At 36.2% G+C, this 14,099-nt stretch overlaps 13 non-coding genes across 13 annotated transcripts; all 13 read right to left on the bottom strand.

Moving 5' to 3' along the window:
- Positions 1-330: 330 nt before the first annotated feature.
- TRNAR-UCU (transfer RNA arginine (anticodon UCU)) lies at positions 331-420 on the bottom strand. Its single transcript is given in 2 exon segments — positions 331-366; positions 384-420. It is a non-coding gene; the product is annotated as a tRNA-Arg (tRNA).
- Positions 421-1,863: 1,443 nt separating this feature from the next.
- Positions 1,864-1,953, bottom strand: TRNAR-UCU (transfer RNA arginine (anticodon UCU)). The gene is given in 2 exon segments: positions 1,864-1,899; positions 1,917-1,953. It is a non-coding gene; the product is annotated as a tRNA-Arg (tRNA).
- A 2,209-nt stretch (positions 1,954-4,162) lies between these two features.
- Positions 4,163-4,252, bottom strand: TRNAR-UCU (transfer RNA arginine (anticodon UCU)). Its single transcript is given in 2 exon segments — positions 4,163-4,198; positions 4,216-4,252. It is a non-coding gene; the product is annotated as a tRNA-Arg (tRNA).
- A 677-nt stretch (positions 4,253-4,929) lies between these two features.
- TRNAR-UCU (transfer RNA arginine (anticodon UCU)) lies at positions 4,930-5,019 on the bottom strand. The gene is given in 2 exon segments: positions 4,930-4,965; positions 4,983-5,019. It is a non-coding gene; the product is annotated as a tRNA-Arg (tRNA).
- A 676-nt stretch (positions 5,020-5,695) lies between these two features.
- TRNAR-UCU (transfer RNA arginine (anticodon UCU)) lies at positions 5,696-5,785 on the bottom strand. The gene is given in 2 exon segments: positions 5,696-5,731; positions 5,749-5,785. It is a non-coding gene; the product is annotated as a tRNA-Arg (tRNA).
- Positions 5,786-6,461: 676 nt separating this feature from the next.
- TRNAR-UCU (transfer RNA arginine (anticodon UCU)) lies at positions 6,462-6,551 on the bottom strand. Its single transcript is given in 2 exon segments — positions 6,462-6,497; positions 6,515-6,551. It is a non-coding gene; the product is annotated as a tRNA-Arg (tRNA).
- A 2,209-nt stretch (positions 6,552-8,760) lies between these two features.
- Positions 8,761-8,850, bottom strand: TRNAR-UCU (transfer RNA arginine (anticodon UCU)). The gene is given in 2 exon segments: positions 8,761-8,796; positions 8,814-8,850. It is a non-coding gene; the product is annotated as a tRNA-Arg (tRNA).
- Positions 8,851-9,527: 677 nt separating this feature from the next.
- Positions 9,528-9,617, bottom strand: TRNAR-UCU (transfer RNA arginine (anticodon UCU)). The gene is given in 2 exon segments: positions 9,528-9,563; positions 9,581-9,617. It is a non-coding gene; the product is annotated as a tRNA-Arg (tRNA).
- A 676-nt stretch (positions 9,618-10,293) lies between these two features.
- On the bottom strand, positions 10,294-10,383 carry TRNAR-UCU (transfer RNA arginine (anticodon UCU)). Its single transcript is given in 2 exon segments — positions 10,294-10,329; positions 10,347-10,383. It is a non-coding gene; the product is annotated as a tRNA-Arg (tRNA).
- Positions 10,384-11,059: 676 nt separating this feature from the next.
- On the bottom strand, positions 11,060-11,149 carry TRNAR-UCU (transfer RNA arginine (anticodon UCU)). The gene is given in 2 exon segments: positions 11,060-11,095; positions 11,113-11,149. It is a non-coding gene; the product is annotated as a tRNA-Arg (tRNA).
- A 677-nt stretch (positions 11,150-11,826) lies between these two features.
- Positions 11,827-11,916, bottom strand: TRNAR-UCU (transfer RNA arginine (anticodon UCU)). Its single transcript is given in 2 exon segments — positions 11,827-11,862; positions 11,880-11,916. It is a non-coding gene; the product is annotated as a tRNA-Arg (tRNA).
- Positions 11,917-12,592: 676 nt separating this feature from the next.
- Positions 12,593-12,682, bottom strand: TRNAR-UCU (transfer RNA arginine (anticodon UCU)). Its single transcript is given in 2 exon segments — positions 12,593-12,628; positions 12,646-12,682. It is a non-coding gene; the product is annotated as a tRNA-Arg (tRNA).
- Positions 12,683-13,358: 676 nt separating this feature from the next.
- Positions 13,359-13,448, bottom strand: TRNAR-UCU (transfer RNA arginine (anticodon UCU)). The gene is given in 2 exon segments: positions 13,359-13,394; positions 13,412-13,448. It is a non-coding gene; the product is annotated as a tRNA-Arg (tRNA).
- Positions 13,449-14,099: the final 651 nt, after the last annotated feature.

Raw genomic sequence — 14,099 nt, 5'->3', positions numbered from 1 at the left:
AAGAATATTTAACTTTATATGTCGCTAGAAACAAATGTCTGAGTGTAGGGTGTTGTGTTTTTGGTCTATCTCATTTACAGCTATTATAAAGACAATGTTTCTGAAGGAAGGATACATTAGGAAAGTGCAAAGTTTCTGGCAGTGATGTTGTATTGCTTATGAGCAATATGTTCCTGTTGCAATGGAAGGCAGACTGCTTTTGATTCAGTTGCATGCTGTATTAGATACATAGGTTCAACTTGGGTCAAATACTAAGATTAAAGCATCGGCCAAAAATAAACATTCCTCACATGCATAATGTTCCTTGTTTGAATAAGAAAGTAAAAAATTCGACTCTGGTGGGATTCGAACCCACAACCTTTGAATGACTTTGCCAATTCACATAGAAGTCCAACGCGCTATCCATTGCGCCACAGAGCCAGATGAAAATCCACTTGGGTACAGTAAGGGATGATCAAAGTTTTGTCAATCCAGTGTTTACTTCACATCACATTATCAAGCCTTCTGGGATACATGAAAGAATGATTGTTTTCTGAAACATAAAATGTATGTAGCAAGAATCACACTTCTGTGTGAAACCTTGAACTGCACCTTTGTTCGCTTGGGGAGAAATTCAGAGAATAGGGTATTACAGTATTTTCTTGCCAAGTGAATAGGTTTGGACAACAATTCCATACCTTAATAAAAAAGAACTGGATAAAAAGTGCAGACATACAATTGGTTAACAATACAAAAACACAAAGAGAATATACCATAAATAGCTTTGAAAGAAGATTTTACTTTATATGTCGCTAGAAACAAATGTCTGAGTGTAGGGTGTCGTGTTTTTGGTCTATCTCATTTACAGCTATTATAAAGACAATGTTTCTGAAGGAAGGATACATTAGGAAAGTGCCAAGTTTCTGGCAGTAATGTTGTATTGCTTATGAGCAATATGTTCCTGTTGCAATGGAAGGCAGACTGCTTTTGATTCAGTTGCATGCTGTATTAGATACATAGGTTCAACTTGGGTCAAATACTAAGATTAAAGCATCGGCCAAAAATAAACATTCCTCACATGCATAATGTTCCTTGTTTGAATAAGAAAGTAAAAAATTCGACTCTGGTGGGATTCGAGCCCACAACCTTTGAATGACTTTGCCAATTCACTTAGAAGTCCAACGCGCTATCCATTGCGCCACAGAGCCAGATGAAAATCCACTTGCGTGCATTAAGGGATGATCGAAGTTTTGTCAATCCAGTGTTTATTTCACATCATATTATCAAGCCTTCTGCGATACAAGAAAGAATAATTGTTTTCTGAAACATAAAATGTCTGTAGAAGAATCACACTTCTGGGTGAAACCTTGAACTACACCTTTGTTCCTTTAGGGATAAATTCGGAGAATAGGGTATTACTGTATTTTCTTGCAAACTGAATATGTTTGGACAACAATTCCATACCTTAATAAAAAAGAACTGGATAAAAAGTGCAGCCATACAATTGGTTAACAATACAAAAACACAAAGAGAATATACCATAAATAGCTTTGAAAGAATATTTTACTTTATATGTCGCTAGAAACAAATGTCTGAGTGTAGGGTGTTGTGTTTTTGGTCTATCTCATTTACAGCTATTATAAAGACAATGTTTCTGAAGGAAGGATACATTAGGAAAGTGCAAAGTTTCTGGCAGTGATGTTGTATTGCTTATGAGCAATATGTTCCTGTTGCAATGGAAGGCAGACTGCTTTTGATTCAGTTGCATGCTGTATTAGATACATAGGTTCAACTTGGGTCAAATACTAAGATTAAAGCATCGGCCAAAAATAAACATTCCTCACATGCATAATGTTCCTTGTTTGAATAAGAAAGTAAAAAATACGACTCTGGTGGGATTCGAACCCACAACCTTTGAATGACTTTGCCAATTCACTTAGAAGTCCAACGCGCTATCCATTGCGCCACAGAGCCAGATGCAAATCCACTTGCGTACAGTAAGGGATGATCGAAGTTTTGTCAATCCAGTGTTTACTTCACATCACATTATCAAGCCTTCTGGGATACATGAAAGAATGATTGTTTTCTGAAACATAAAATGTCTGTAGCAAGAATCACACTTCTGTGTGAAACCTTGAACTGCACCTTTGTTCGCTTGGGGAGAAATTCAGAGAATAGGGTATTACAGTATTTTCTTGCGAAGTGAATAGGTTTGGACAACAATTCCATACCTTAATAAAAAAGAACTGGATAAAAAGTGCAGACATACAATTGGTTAACAATACAAAAACACAAAGAGAATATACCATAAATAGCTTTGAAAGAAGATTTTACTTTATATATCGCTAGAAACAAATGTCTGAGTGTAGGGTGTCGTGTTTTTGGTCTATCTCATTTACAGCTGTTATAAAGACCATGTTTCTGAAGGAAGGATACATTAGGAAAGTGCCAAGTTTCTGGCAGTAATGTTGTATTGCTTATGAGCAATATGTTCCTGTTGCAATGGAAGGCGGACTGCTTTTGATTCAGTTGCATGCTGTATTAGATACATAGGTTCAACTTGGGTCAAATACTAAGATTAAAGCATCGGCCAAAAATAAACATTCCTCACATGCATAATGTTGCTTGTTTGAATAAGAAAGTAAAAAATGCTACTCTGGTGGGATTCAAACCCACAACCTTTGAATGACTTTGCAAATTCACTTAGAAGTCCAATGCACTATCCATTGCGCCACAGAGCCAGATGAAAATCAACTTGCGTACAGTAAGGGATGATCGAAGTTTTGTCAATCCAGTGTTTACTTCACATCATATTATCAAGCCTTCTGGGATACAAGAAAGAATACTTGTTTTCTGAAACATAAAATGTCTCTAGAGGAATCACACTTCTGGGTGAAACCTTGAACTACACCTTTGTTCCTTTAGGGATAAATTCGGAGAATAGGGTATTACTGTATTTTCTTGCAAACTGAATACGTTTGGACAACAATTCCATACCTTAATAAAAAAGAACTGGATAAAAAGTGCAGCCATACAGTTGGTTAACAATACAAAAACACAAAGAGAATATACCATAAATAGCTTTGAAAGAATATTTAACTTTATATGTCGCTAGAAACAAATGTCTGAGTGTAGGGTGTTGTGTTTTTGGTCTATCTCATTTACAGCTATTATAAAGACAATGTTTCTGAAGGAAGGATACATTAGGAAAGTGCAAAGTTTCTGGCAGTGATGTTGTATTGCTTATGAGCAATATGTTCCTGTTGCAATGGAAGGCAGACTGCTTTTGATTCAGTTGCATGCTGTATTAGATACATAGGTTCAACTTGGGTCAAATACTAAGATTAAAGCATCGGCCAAAAATAAACATTCCTCACATGCATAATGTTCCTTGTTTGAATAAGAAAGTAAAAAATGCTACTCTGGTGGGATTCAAACCCACAACCTTTGAATGACTTTGCAAATTCACTTAGAAGTCCAATGCACTATCCATTGCGCCACAGAGCCAGATGAAAATCAACTTGCGTACAGTAAGGGATGATCGAAGTTTTGTCAATCCAGTGTTTACTTCACATCATATTATCAAGCCTTCTGGGATACAAGAAAGAATAATTGTTTTCTGAAACATAAAATGTCTCTAGAGGAATCACACTTCTGGGTGAAACCTTGAACTACACCTTTGTTCCTTTAGGGATAAATTCGGAGAATAGGGTATTACTGTATTTTCTTGCAAACTGAATACGTTTGGACAACAATTCCATACCTTAATAAAAAAGAACTGGATAAAAAGTGCAGCCATACAATTGGTTAACAATACAAAAACACAAAGAGAATATACCATAAATAGCTTTGAAAGAATATTTTACTTTATATGTCGCTAGAAACAAATGTCTGAGTGTAGGGTGTTGTGTTTTTGGTCTATCTCATTTACAGCTATTATAAAGACAATGTTTCTGAAGGAAGGATACATTAGGAAAGTGCAAAGTTTCTGGCAGTGATGTTGTATTGCTTATGAGCAATATGTTCCTGTTGCAATGGAAGGCAGACTGCTTTTGATTCAGTTGCATGCTGTATTAGATACATAGGTTCAACTTGGGTCAAATACTAAGATTAAAGCATCGGCCAAAAATAAACATTCCTCACATGCATAATGTTCCTTGTTTGAATAAGAAAGTAAAAAATTCGACTCTGGTGGGATTCGAACCCACAACCTTTGAATGACTTTGCCAATTCACATAGAAGTCCAACGCGCTATCCATTGCGCCACAGAGCCAGATGAAAATTCACTTGCGTACAGTAAGGGATGATCAAAGTTTTGTCAATCCAGTGTTTACTTCACATCACATTATCAAGCCTTCTGGGATACATGAAAGAATGATTGTTTTCTGAAACATAAAATGTCTGTAGCAAGAATCACACTTCTGTGTGAAACCTTGAACTGCACCTTTGTTCGCTTGGGGAGAAATTCAGAGAATAGGGTATTACAGTATTTTCTTGCCAAGTGAATAGGTTTGGACAACAATTCCATACCTTAATAAAAAAGAACTGGATAAAAAGTGCAGACATACAATTGGTTAACAATACAAAAACACAAAGAGAATATACCATAAATAGCTTTGAAAGAAGATTTTACTTTATATGTCGCTAGAAACAAATGTCTGAGTGTAGGGTGTCGTGTTTTTGGTCTATCTCATTTACAGCTATTATAAAGACAATGTTTCTGAAGGAAGGCTACATTAGGAAAGTGCCAAGTTTCTGGCAGTAATGTTGTATTGCTTATGAGCAATATGTTCCTGTTGCAATGGAAGGCAGACTGCTTTTGATTCAGTTGCATGCTGTATTAGATACATAGGTTCAACTTGGGTCAAATACTAAGATTAAAGCATCGGCCAAAAATAAACATTCCTCACATGCATAATGTTCCTTGTTTGAATAAGAAAGTAAAAAATTCGACTCTGGTGGGATTCGAACCCACAACCTTTAAATGAATTTGCCAATTCACTTAGAAGTCCAATGCGCTATCCATTGCGCCACAGAGCCAGATAAAAATCCACTTTCGTACAGTAAGGGATGATCGAAGTTTTGTCAATCCAGTGTTTACTTCACATCATATTGTCAAGCCTTCTGGGATACATGAAAGAATGATTGTTTTCTGAAACATAAAATGTCTGTAGCAAGAATCACAGTTCGGGGTGAAACCTTGAACTGCACCTTTGTTCGCTTGGGGAGAAATTCAGAGAATAGGGTATTACAGTATTTTCTTGCCAAGTGAATTGGTTTGGACAACAATTCCATACCTTAATAAAAATGAACTGGATAAAAAGTGCAGACATACAATTGTTAACAATACAAAAACACAAAGAGAATATACCATAAATAGCTTTGAAAGAAGATTTTACTTTATATGTCGCTAGAAACAAATGTCTGAGTGTAGGGTGTCGTGTTTTTGGTCTATCTCATTTACAGCTATTATAAAGACAATGTTTCTGAAGGAAGGATACATTAGAAAAGTGCCAAGTTTCTGGCAGTGATGTTGTATTGCTTATGAGCAATATGTTCCTGTTGCAATGGAAGGCAGACTGCTTTTGATTCAGTTGCATGCTGTATTAGATACATAGGTTCAACTTGGGTCAAATACTAAGATTAAAGCATCGGCCAAAAATAAACATTCCTCACATGCATAATGTTCCTTGTTTGAATAAGAAAGTAAAAAATGCGACTCTGGTGGGATTCGAACCCACAACCTTTGAATGACTTTGCCAATTCACTTAGAAGTCCAACGCGCTATCCATTGCGCCACAGAGCCAGATGAAAATCCACTTGAGTACAGTAAGGGATGATCGAAGTTTTGTCAATCCAGTGTTTACTTCACATCATATTATCAAGCCTTCTGTGATACAAGAAACAATAATTGTTTTCTGAAACATAAAATGTCTGTAGAAGAATCACACTTCTGGGTGAAACCTTGAACTACACCTTTGTTCCTTTAGGGATGAATTCGGAGAATAGGGTATTACCGTATTTTCTTGCAAACTGAATACGTTTGGACAACAATTCCATACCTTAATAAAAAAGAACTGGATAAAAAGTGCAGACATACAATTGGTTAACAATACAAAAACACAAAGAGAATATACCATAAATAGCTTTGAAAGAAGATTTTACTTTATATGTCGCTAGAAACAAATGTCTGAGTGTAGGGTGTCGTGTTTTTGGTCTATCTCATTTACAGCTGTTATAAAGACCATGTTTCTGAAGGAAGGATACATTAGGAAAGTGCCAGGTTTCTGGCAGTAATGTTTTATTGCTTATCAGCAATATGTTCCTGTTGCAATGGAAGGCGGACTGCTTTTGATTCAGTTGCATGCTGTATTAGATACATAGGTTCAACTTGGGTCAAATACTAAGATTAAAGCATCGGCCAAAAATAAACATTCCTCACATGCATAATGTTCCTTGTTTGAATAAGAAAGTAAAAAATACGACTCTGGTGGGATTCGAACCCACAACCTTTGAATGACTTTGCCAATTCACTTAGAAGTCCAACGCGCTATCCATTGCGCCACAGAGCCAGATGCAAATCCACTTGCGTACAGTAAGGGATGATCGAAGTTTTGTCAATCCAGTGTTTACTTCACATCACATTATCAAGCCTTCTGGGATACATGAAAGAATGATTGTTTTCTGAAACATAAAATGTCTGTAGCAAGAATCACACTTCTGTGTGAAACCTTGAACTGCACCTTTGTTCGCTTGGGGAGAAATTCAGAGAATAGGGTATTACAGTATTTTCTTGCGAAGTGAATAGGTTTGGACAACAATTCCATACCTTAATAAAAAAGAACTGGATAAAAAGTGCAGACATACAATTGGTTAACAATACAAAAACACAAAGAGAATATACCATAAATAGCTTTGAAAGAAGATTTTACTTTATATATCGCTAGAAACAAATGTCTGAGTGTAGGGTGTCGTGTTTTTGGTCTATCTCATTTACAGCTGTTATAAAGACCATGTTTCTGAAGGAAGGATACATTAGGAAAGTGCCAAGTTTCTGGCAGTAATGTTGTATTGCTTATGAGCAATATGTTCCTGTTGCAATGGAAGGCGGACTGCTTTTGATTCAGTTGCATGCTGTATTAGATACATAGGTTCAACTTGGGTCAAATACTAAGATTAAAGCATCGGCCAAAAATAAACATTCCTCACATGCATAATGTTGCTTGTTTGAATAAGAAAGTAAAAAATGCTACTCTGGTGGGATTCAAACCCACAACCTTTGAATGACTTTGCAAATTCACTTAGAAGTCCAATGCACTATCCATTGCGCCACAGAGCCAGATGAAAATCAACTTGCGTACAGTAAGGGATGATCGAAGTTTTGTCAATCCAGTGTTTACTTCACATCATATTATCAAGCCTTCTGGGATACAAGAAAGAATACTTGTTTTCTGAAACATAAAATGTCTCTAGAGGAATCACACTTCTGGGTGAAACCTTGAACTACACCTTTGTTCCTTTAGGGATAAATTCGGAGAATAGGGTATTACTGTATTTTCTTGCAAACTGAATACGTTTGGACAACAATTCCATACCTTAATAAAAAAGAACTGGATAAAAAGTGCAGCCATACAGTTGGTTAACAATACAAAAACACAAAGAGAATATACCATAAATAGCTTTGAAAGAATATTTAACTTTATATGTCGCTAGAAACAAATGTCTGAGTGTAGGGTGTTGTGTTTTTGGTCTATCTCATTTACAGCTATTATAAAGACAATGTTTCTGAAGGAAGGATACATTAGGAAAGTGCAAAGTTTCTGGCAGTGATGTTGTATTGCTTATGAGCAATATGTTCCTGTTGCAATGGAAGGCAGACTGCTTTTGATTCAGTTGCATGCTGTATTAGATACATAGGTTCAACTTGGGTCAAATACTAAGATTAAAGCATCGGCCAAAAATAAACATTCCTCACATGCATAATGTTCCTTGTTTGAATAAGAAAGTAAAAAATGCTACTCTGGTGGGATTCAAACCCACAACCTTTGAATGACTTTGCAAATTCACTTAGAAGTCCAATGCACTATCCATTGCGCCACAGAGCCAGATGAAAATCAACTTGCGTACAGTAAGGGATGATCGAAGTTTTGTCAATCCAGTGTTTACTTCACATCATATTATCAAGCCTTCTGGGATACAAGAAAGAATAATTGTTTTCTGAAACATAAAATGTCTCTAGAGGAATCACACTTCTGGGTGAAACCTTGAACTACACCTTTGTTCCTTTAGGGATAAATTCGGAGAATAGGGTATTACTGTATTTTCTTGCAAACTGAATACGTTTGGACAACAATTCCATACCTTAATAAAAAAGAACTGGATAAAAAGTGCAGCCATACAATTGGTTAACAATACAAAAACACAAAGAGAATATACCATAAATAGCTTTGAAAGAATATTTTACTTTATATGTCGCTAGAAACAAATGTCTGAGTGTAGGGTGTTGTGTTTTTGGTCTATCTCATTTACAGCTATTATAAAGACAATGTTTCTGAAGGAAGGATACATTAGGAAAGTGCAAAGTTTCTGGCAGTGATGTTGTATTGCTTATGAGCAATATGTTCCTGTTGCAATGGAAGGCAGACTGCTTTTGATTCAGTTGCATGCTGTATTAGATACATAGGTTCAACTTGGGTCAAATACTAAGATTAAAGCATCGGCCAAAAATAAACATTCCTCACATGCATAATGTTCCTTGTTTGAATAAGAAAGTAAAAAATTCGACTCTGGTGGGATTCGAACCCACAACCTTTGAATGACTTTGCCAATTCACATAGAAGTCCAACGCGCTATCCATTGCGCCACAGAGCCAGATGAAAATTCACTTGCGTACAGTAAGGGATGATCAAAGTTTTGTCAATCCAGTGTTTACTTCACATCACATTATCAAGCCTTCTGGGATACATGAAAGAATGATTGTTTTCTGAAACATAAAATGTCTGTAGCAAGAATCACACTTCTGTGTGAAACCTTGAACTGCACCTTTGTTCGCTTGGGGAGAAATTCAGAGAATAGGGTATTACAGTATTTTCTTGCCAAGTGAATAGGTTTGGACAACAATTCCATACCTTAATAAAAAAGAACTGGATAAAAAGTGCAGACATACAATTGGTTAACAATACAAAAACACAAAGAGAATATACCATAAATAGCTTTGAAAGAAGATTTTACTTTATATGTCGCTAGAAACAAATGTCTGAGTGTAGGGTGTCGTGTTTTTGGTCTATCTCATTTACAGCTATTATAAAGACAATGTTTCTGAAGGAAGGCTACATTAGGAAAGTGCCAAGTTTCTGGCAGTAATGTTGTATTGCTTATGAGCAATATGTTCCTGTTGCAATGGAAGGCAGACTGCTTTTGATTCAGTTGCATGCTGTATTAGATACATAGGTTCAACTTGGGTCAAATACTAAGATTAAAGCATCGGCCAAAAATAAACATTCCTCACATGCATAATGTTCCTTGTTTGAATAAGAAAGTAAAAAATTCGACTCTGGTGGGATTCGAACCCACAACCTTTAAATGACTTTGCCAATTCACTTAGAAGTCCAATGCGCTATCCATTGCGCCACAGAGCCAGATAAAAATCCACTTTCGTACAGTAAGGGATGATCGAAGTTTTGTCAATCCAGTGTTTACTTCACATCATATTGTCAAGCCTTCTGGGATACATGAAAGAATGATTGTTTTCTGAAACATAAAATGTCTGTAGCAAGAATCACAGTTCGGGGTGAAACCTTGAACTGCACCTTTGTTCGCTTGGGGAGAAATTCAGAGAATAGGGTATTACAGTATTTTCTTGCCAAGTGAATTGGTTTGGACAACAATTCCATACCTTAATAAAAAAGAACTGGATAAAAAGTGCAGACATACAATTGTTAACAATACAAAAACACAAAGAGAATATACCATAAATAGCTTTGAAAGAAGATTTTACTTTATATGTCGCTAGAAACAAAGGTCTGAGTGTAGGGTGTCGTGTTTTTGGTCTATCTCATTTACAGCTATTATAAAGACAATGTTTCTGAAGGAAGGATACATTAGAAAAGTGCCAAGTTTCTGGCAGTGATGTTGTATTGCTTATGAGCAATATGTTCCTGTTGCAATGGAAGGCAGACTGCTTTTGATTCAGTTGCATGCTGTATTAGATACATAGGTTCAACTTGGGTCAAATACTAAGATTAAAGCATCGGCCAAAAATAAACATTCCTCACATGCATAATGTTCCTTGTTTGAATAAGAAAGTAAAAAATGCGACTCTGGTGGGATTCGAACCCACAACCTTTGAATGACTTTGCCAATTCACTTAGAAGTCCAACGCGCTATCCATTGCGCCACAGAGCCAGATGAAAATCCACTTGAGTACAGTAAGGGATGATCGAAGTTTTGTCAATCCAGTGTTTACTTCACATCATATTATCAAGCCTTCTGTGATACAAGAAACAATAATTGTTTTCTGAAACATAAAATGTCTGTAGAAGAATCACACTTCTGGGTGAAACCTTGAACTACACCTTTGTTCCTTTAGGGATGAATTCGGAGAATAGGGTATTACCGTATTTTCTTGCAAACTGAATACGTTTGGACAACAATTCCATACCTTAATAAAAAAGAACTGGATAAAAAGTGCAGACATACAATTGGTTAACAATACAAAAACACAAAGAGAATATACCATAAATAGCTTTGAAAGAAGATTTTACTTTATATGTCGCTAGAAACAAATGTCTGAGTGTAGGGTGTCGTGTTTTTGGTCTATCTCATTTACAGCTGTTATAAAGACCATGTTTCTGAAGGAAGGATACATTAGGAAAGTGCCAGGTTTCTGGCAGTAATGTTTTATTGCTTATCAGCAATATGTTCCTGTTGCAATGGAAGGCGGACTGCTTTTGATTCAGTTGCATGCTGTATTAGATACATAGGTTCAACTTGGGTCAAATACTAAGATTAAAGCATCGGCCAAAAATAGACATTCCTCACATTCATAATGTTCCTTGTTTGAATAAGAAAGTAAAAAATGCGACTCTGGTGGGATTCAAACCCACAACCTTTGAATGACTTTGCAAATTCACTTAGAAGTCCAACGCGCTATCCATTGCGCCACAGAGCCAGATAAAAATCCACTTGCGTACAGTAAGGGATGATCGAAGTTTTGTCAATCCAGTGTTTACTTCACATCACATTATCAAGCCTTCTGGGATACATGAAAGAATGATTGTTTTCTGAAACATAAAATGTCTGTAGCAAGAATCACACTTCTTTGTGAAACCTTGAACTGCACCTTTGTTCGCTTGGGGAGAAATTCAGAGAATAGGGTATTACAGTATTTTCTTGCCAAGTGAATTGGTTTGGACAACAATTCCATACCTTAATAAAAAAGAACTGGATAAAAAGTGCAGACATACAATTGGTTAACAATACAAAAACACAAAGAGAATATACCATAAATAGCTTTGAAAGAAGATTTTACTTTATATGTCGCTAGAAACAAATGTCTGAGTGTAGGGTGTCGTGTTTTTGGTCTATCTCATTTACAGCTATTATAAAGACAATGTTTCTGAAGGAAGGATACTTTAGGAAAGTGCCAAGTTTGTGGCAGTAATGTTGTATTGCTTATGAGCAATATGTTCCTGTTGCAATGGAAGGCAGACTGCTTTCGATTCAGTTGCATGCTGTATTAGATACATAGGTTCAACTTGGGTCAAATACTAAGATTAAAGCATCGGCCAAAAATAAACATTCCTCACATGCATAATGTTCCTTGTTTGAATAAGAAAGTAAAAAATTCGACTCTGGTGGGATTCGAACCCACAACCTTTAAATGACTTTGCCAATTCACTTAGAAGTCCAATGCGCTATCCATTGCGCCACAGAGCCAGATAAAAATCCACTTTCGTACAGTAAGGGATGATCGAAGTTTTGTCAATCCAGTGTTTACTTCACATCATATTGTCAAGCCTTCTGGGATACATGAAAGAATGATTGTTTTCTGAAACATAAAATGTCTGTAGCAAGAATCACAGTTCGGGGTGAAACCTTGAACTGCACCTTTGTTCGCTTGGGGAGAAATTCAGAGAATAGGGTATTACAGTATTTTCTTGCCAAGTGAATTGGTTTGGACAACAATTCCATACCTTAATAAAAAAGAACTGGATAAAAAGTGCAGACATACAATTGTTAACAATACAAAAACACAAAGAGAATATACCATAAATAGCTTTGAAAGAAGATTTTACTTTATATGTCGCTAGAAACAAATGTCTGAGTGTAGGGTGTCGTGTTTTTGGTCTATCTCATTTACAGCTATTATAAAGACAATGTTTCTGAAGGAAGGATACATTAGAAAAGTGCCAAGTTTCTGGCAGTGATGTTGTATTGCTTATGAGCAATATGTTCCTGTTGCAATGGAAGGCAGACTGCTTTTGATTCAGTTGCATGCTGTATTAGATACATAGGTTCAACTTGGGTCAAATACTAAGATTAAAGCATCGGCCAAAAATAAACATTCCTCACATGCATAATGTTCCTTGTTTGAATAAGAAAGTAAAAAATGCGACTCTGGTGGGATTCGAACCCACAACCTTTGAATGACTTTGCCAATTCACTTAGAAGTCCAACGCGCTATCCATTGCGCCACAGAGCCAGATGAAAATCCACTTGAGTACAGTAAGGGATGATCGAAGTTTTGTCAATCCAGTGTTTACTTCACATCATATTATCAAGCCTTCTGTGATACAAGAAACAATAATTGTTTTCTGAAACATAAAATGTCTGTAGAAGAATCACACTTCTGGGTGAAACCTTGAACTACACCTTTGTTCCTTTAGGGATGAATTCGGAGAATAGGGTATTACCGTATTTTCTTGCAAACTGAATACGTTTGGACAACAATTCCATACCTTAATAAAAAAGAACTGGATAAAAAGTGCAGACATACAATTGGTTAACAATACAAAAACACAAAGAGAATATACCATAAATAGCTTTGAAAGAAGATTTTACTTTATATGTCGCTAGAAACAAATGTCTGAGTGTAGGGTGTCGTGTTTTTGGTCTATCTCATTTACAGCTGTTATAAAGACCATGTTTCTGAAGGAAGGATACATTAGGAAAGTGCCAGGTTTCTGGCAGTAATGTTTTATTGCTTATCAGCAATATGTTCCTGTTGCAATGGAAGGCGGACTGCTTTTGATTCAGTTGCATGCTGTATTAGATACATAGGTTCAACTTGGGTCAAATACTAAGATTAAAGCATCGGCCAAAAATAGACATTCCTCACATGCATAATGTTCCTTGTTTGAATAAGAAAGTAAAAAATGCGACTCTGGTGGGATTCAAACCCACAACCTTTGAATGACTTTGCAAATTCACTTAGAAGTCCAACGCGCTATCCATTGCGCCACAGAGCCAGATAAAAATCCACTTGCGTACAGTAAGGGATGATCGAAGTTTTGTCAATCCAGTGTTTACTTCACATCACATTATCAAGCCTTCTGGGATACATGAAAGAATGATTGTTTTCTGAAACATAAAATGTCTGTAGCAAGAATCACACTTCTTTGTGAAACCTTGAACTGCACCTTTGTTCGCTTGGGGAGAAATTCAGAGAATAGGGTATTACAGTATTTTCTTGCCAAGTGAATTGGTTTGGACAACAATTCCATACCTTAATAAAAAAGAACTGGATAAAAAGTGCAGACATACAATTGGTTAACAATACAAAAACACAAAGAGAATATACCATAAATAGCTTTGAAAGAAGATTTTACTTTATATGTCGCTATAAACAAATGTCTGAGTGTAGGGTGTCGTGTTTTTGGTCTATCTCATTTACAGCTGTTATAAAGACCATGTTTCTGAAGGAAGGATACATTAGGAAAGTGCCAAGTTTCTGGCAGTAAAGTTTTATTGCTTATCAGCAATATGTTCCTGTTGCAATGGAAGGCGGACTGCTTTTGATTCAGTTGCATGCTGTATTAGATACATAGGTTCAACTTGGGTCAAATACTAGGATTAAAGCATCGGCCAAAAATAAACTTTCCTCACATGCATAATGTTCC

This window comes from Ambystoma mexicanum (assembly GCF_040938575.1).
Source record: "Ambystoma mexicanum isolate Mex_15411 chromosome 12 unlocalized genomic scaffold, UKY_AmexF1_1 Mex_chr12_unloc.1, whole genome shotgun sequence".
In the NCBI taxonomy this organism is placed as follows: domain Eukaryota; kingdom Metazoa; phylum Chordata; class Amphibia; order Caudata; family Ambystomatidae; genus Ambystoma; species Ambystoma mexicanum.
Note: the sequence above shows the minus strand (reverse complement) of the source record. Positions and strands in the feature narration are given on the sequence as shown.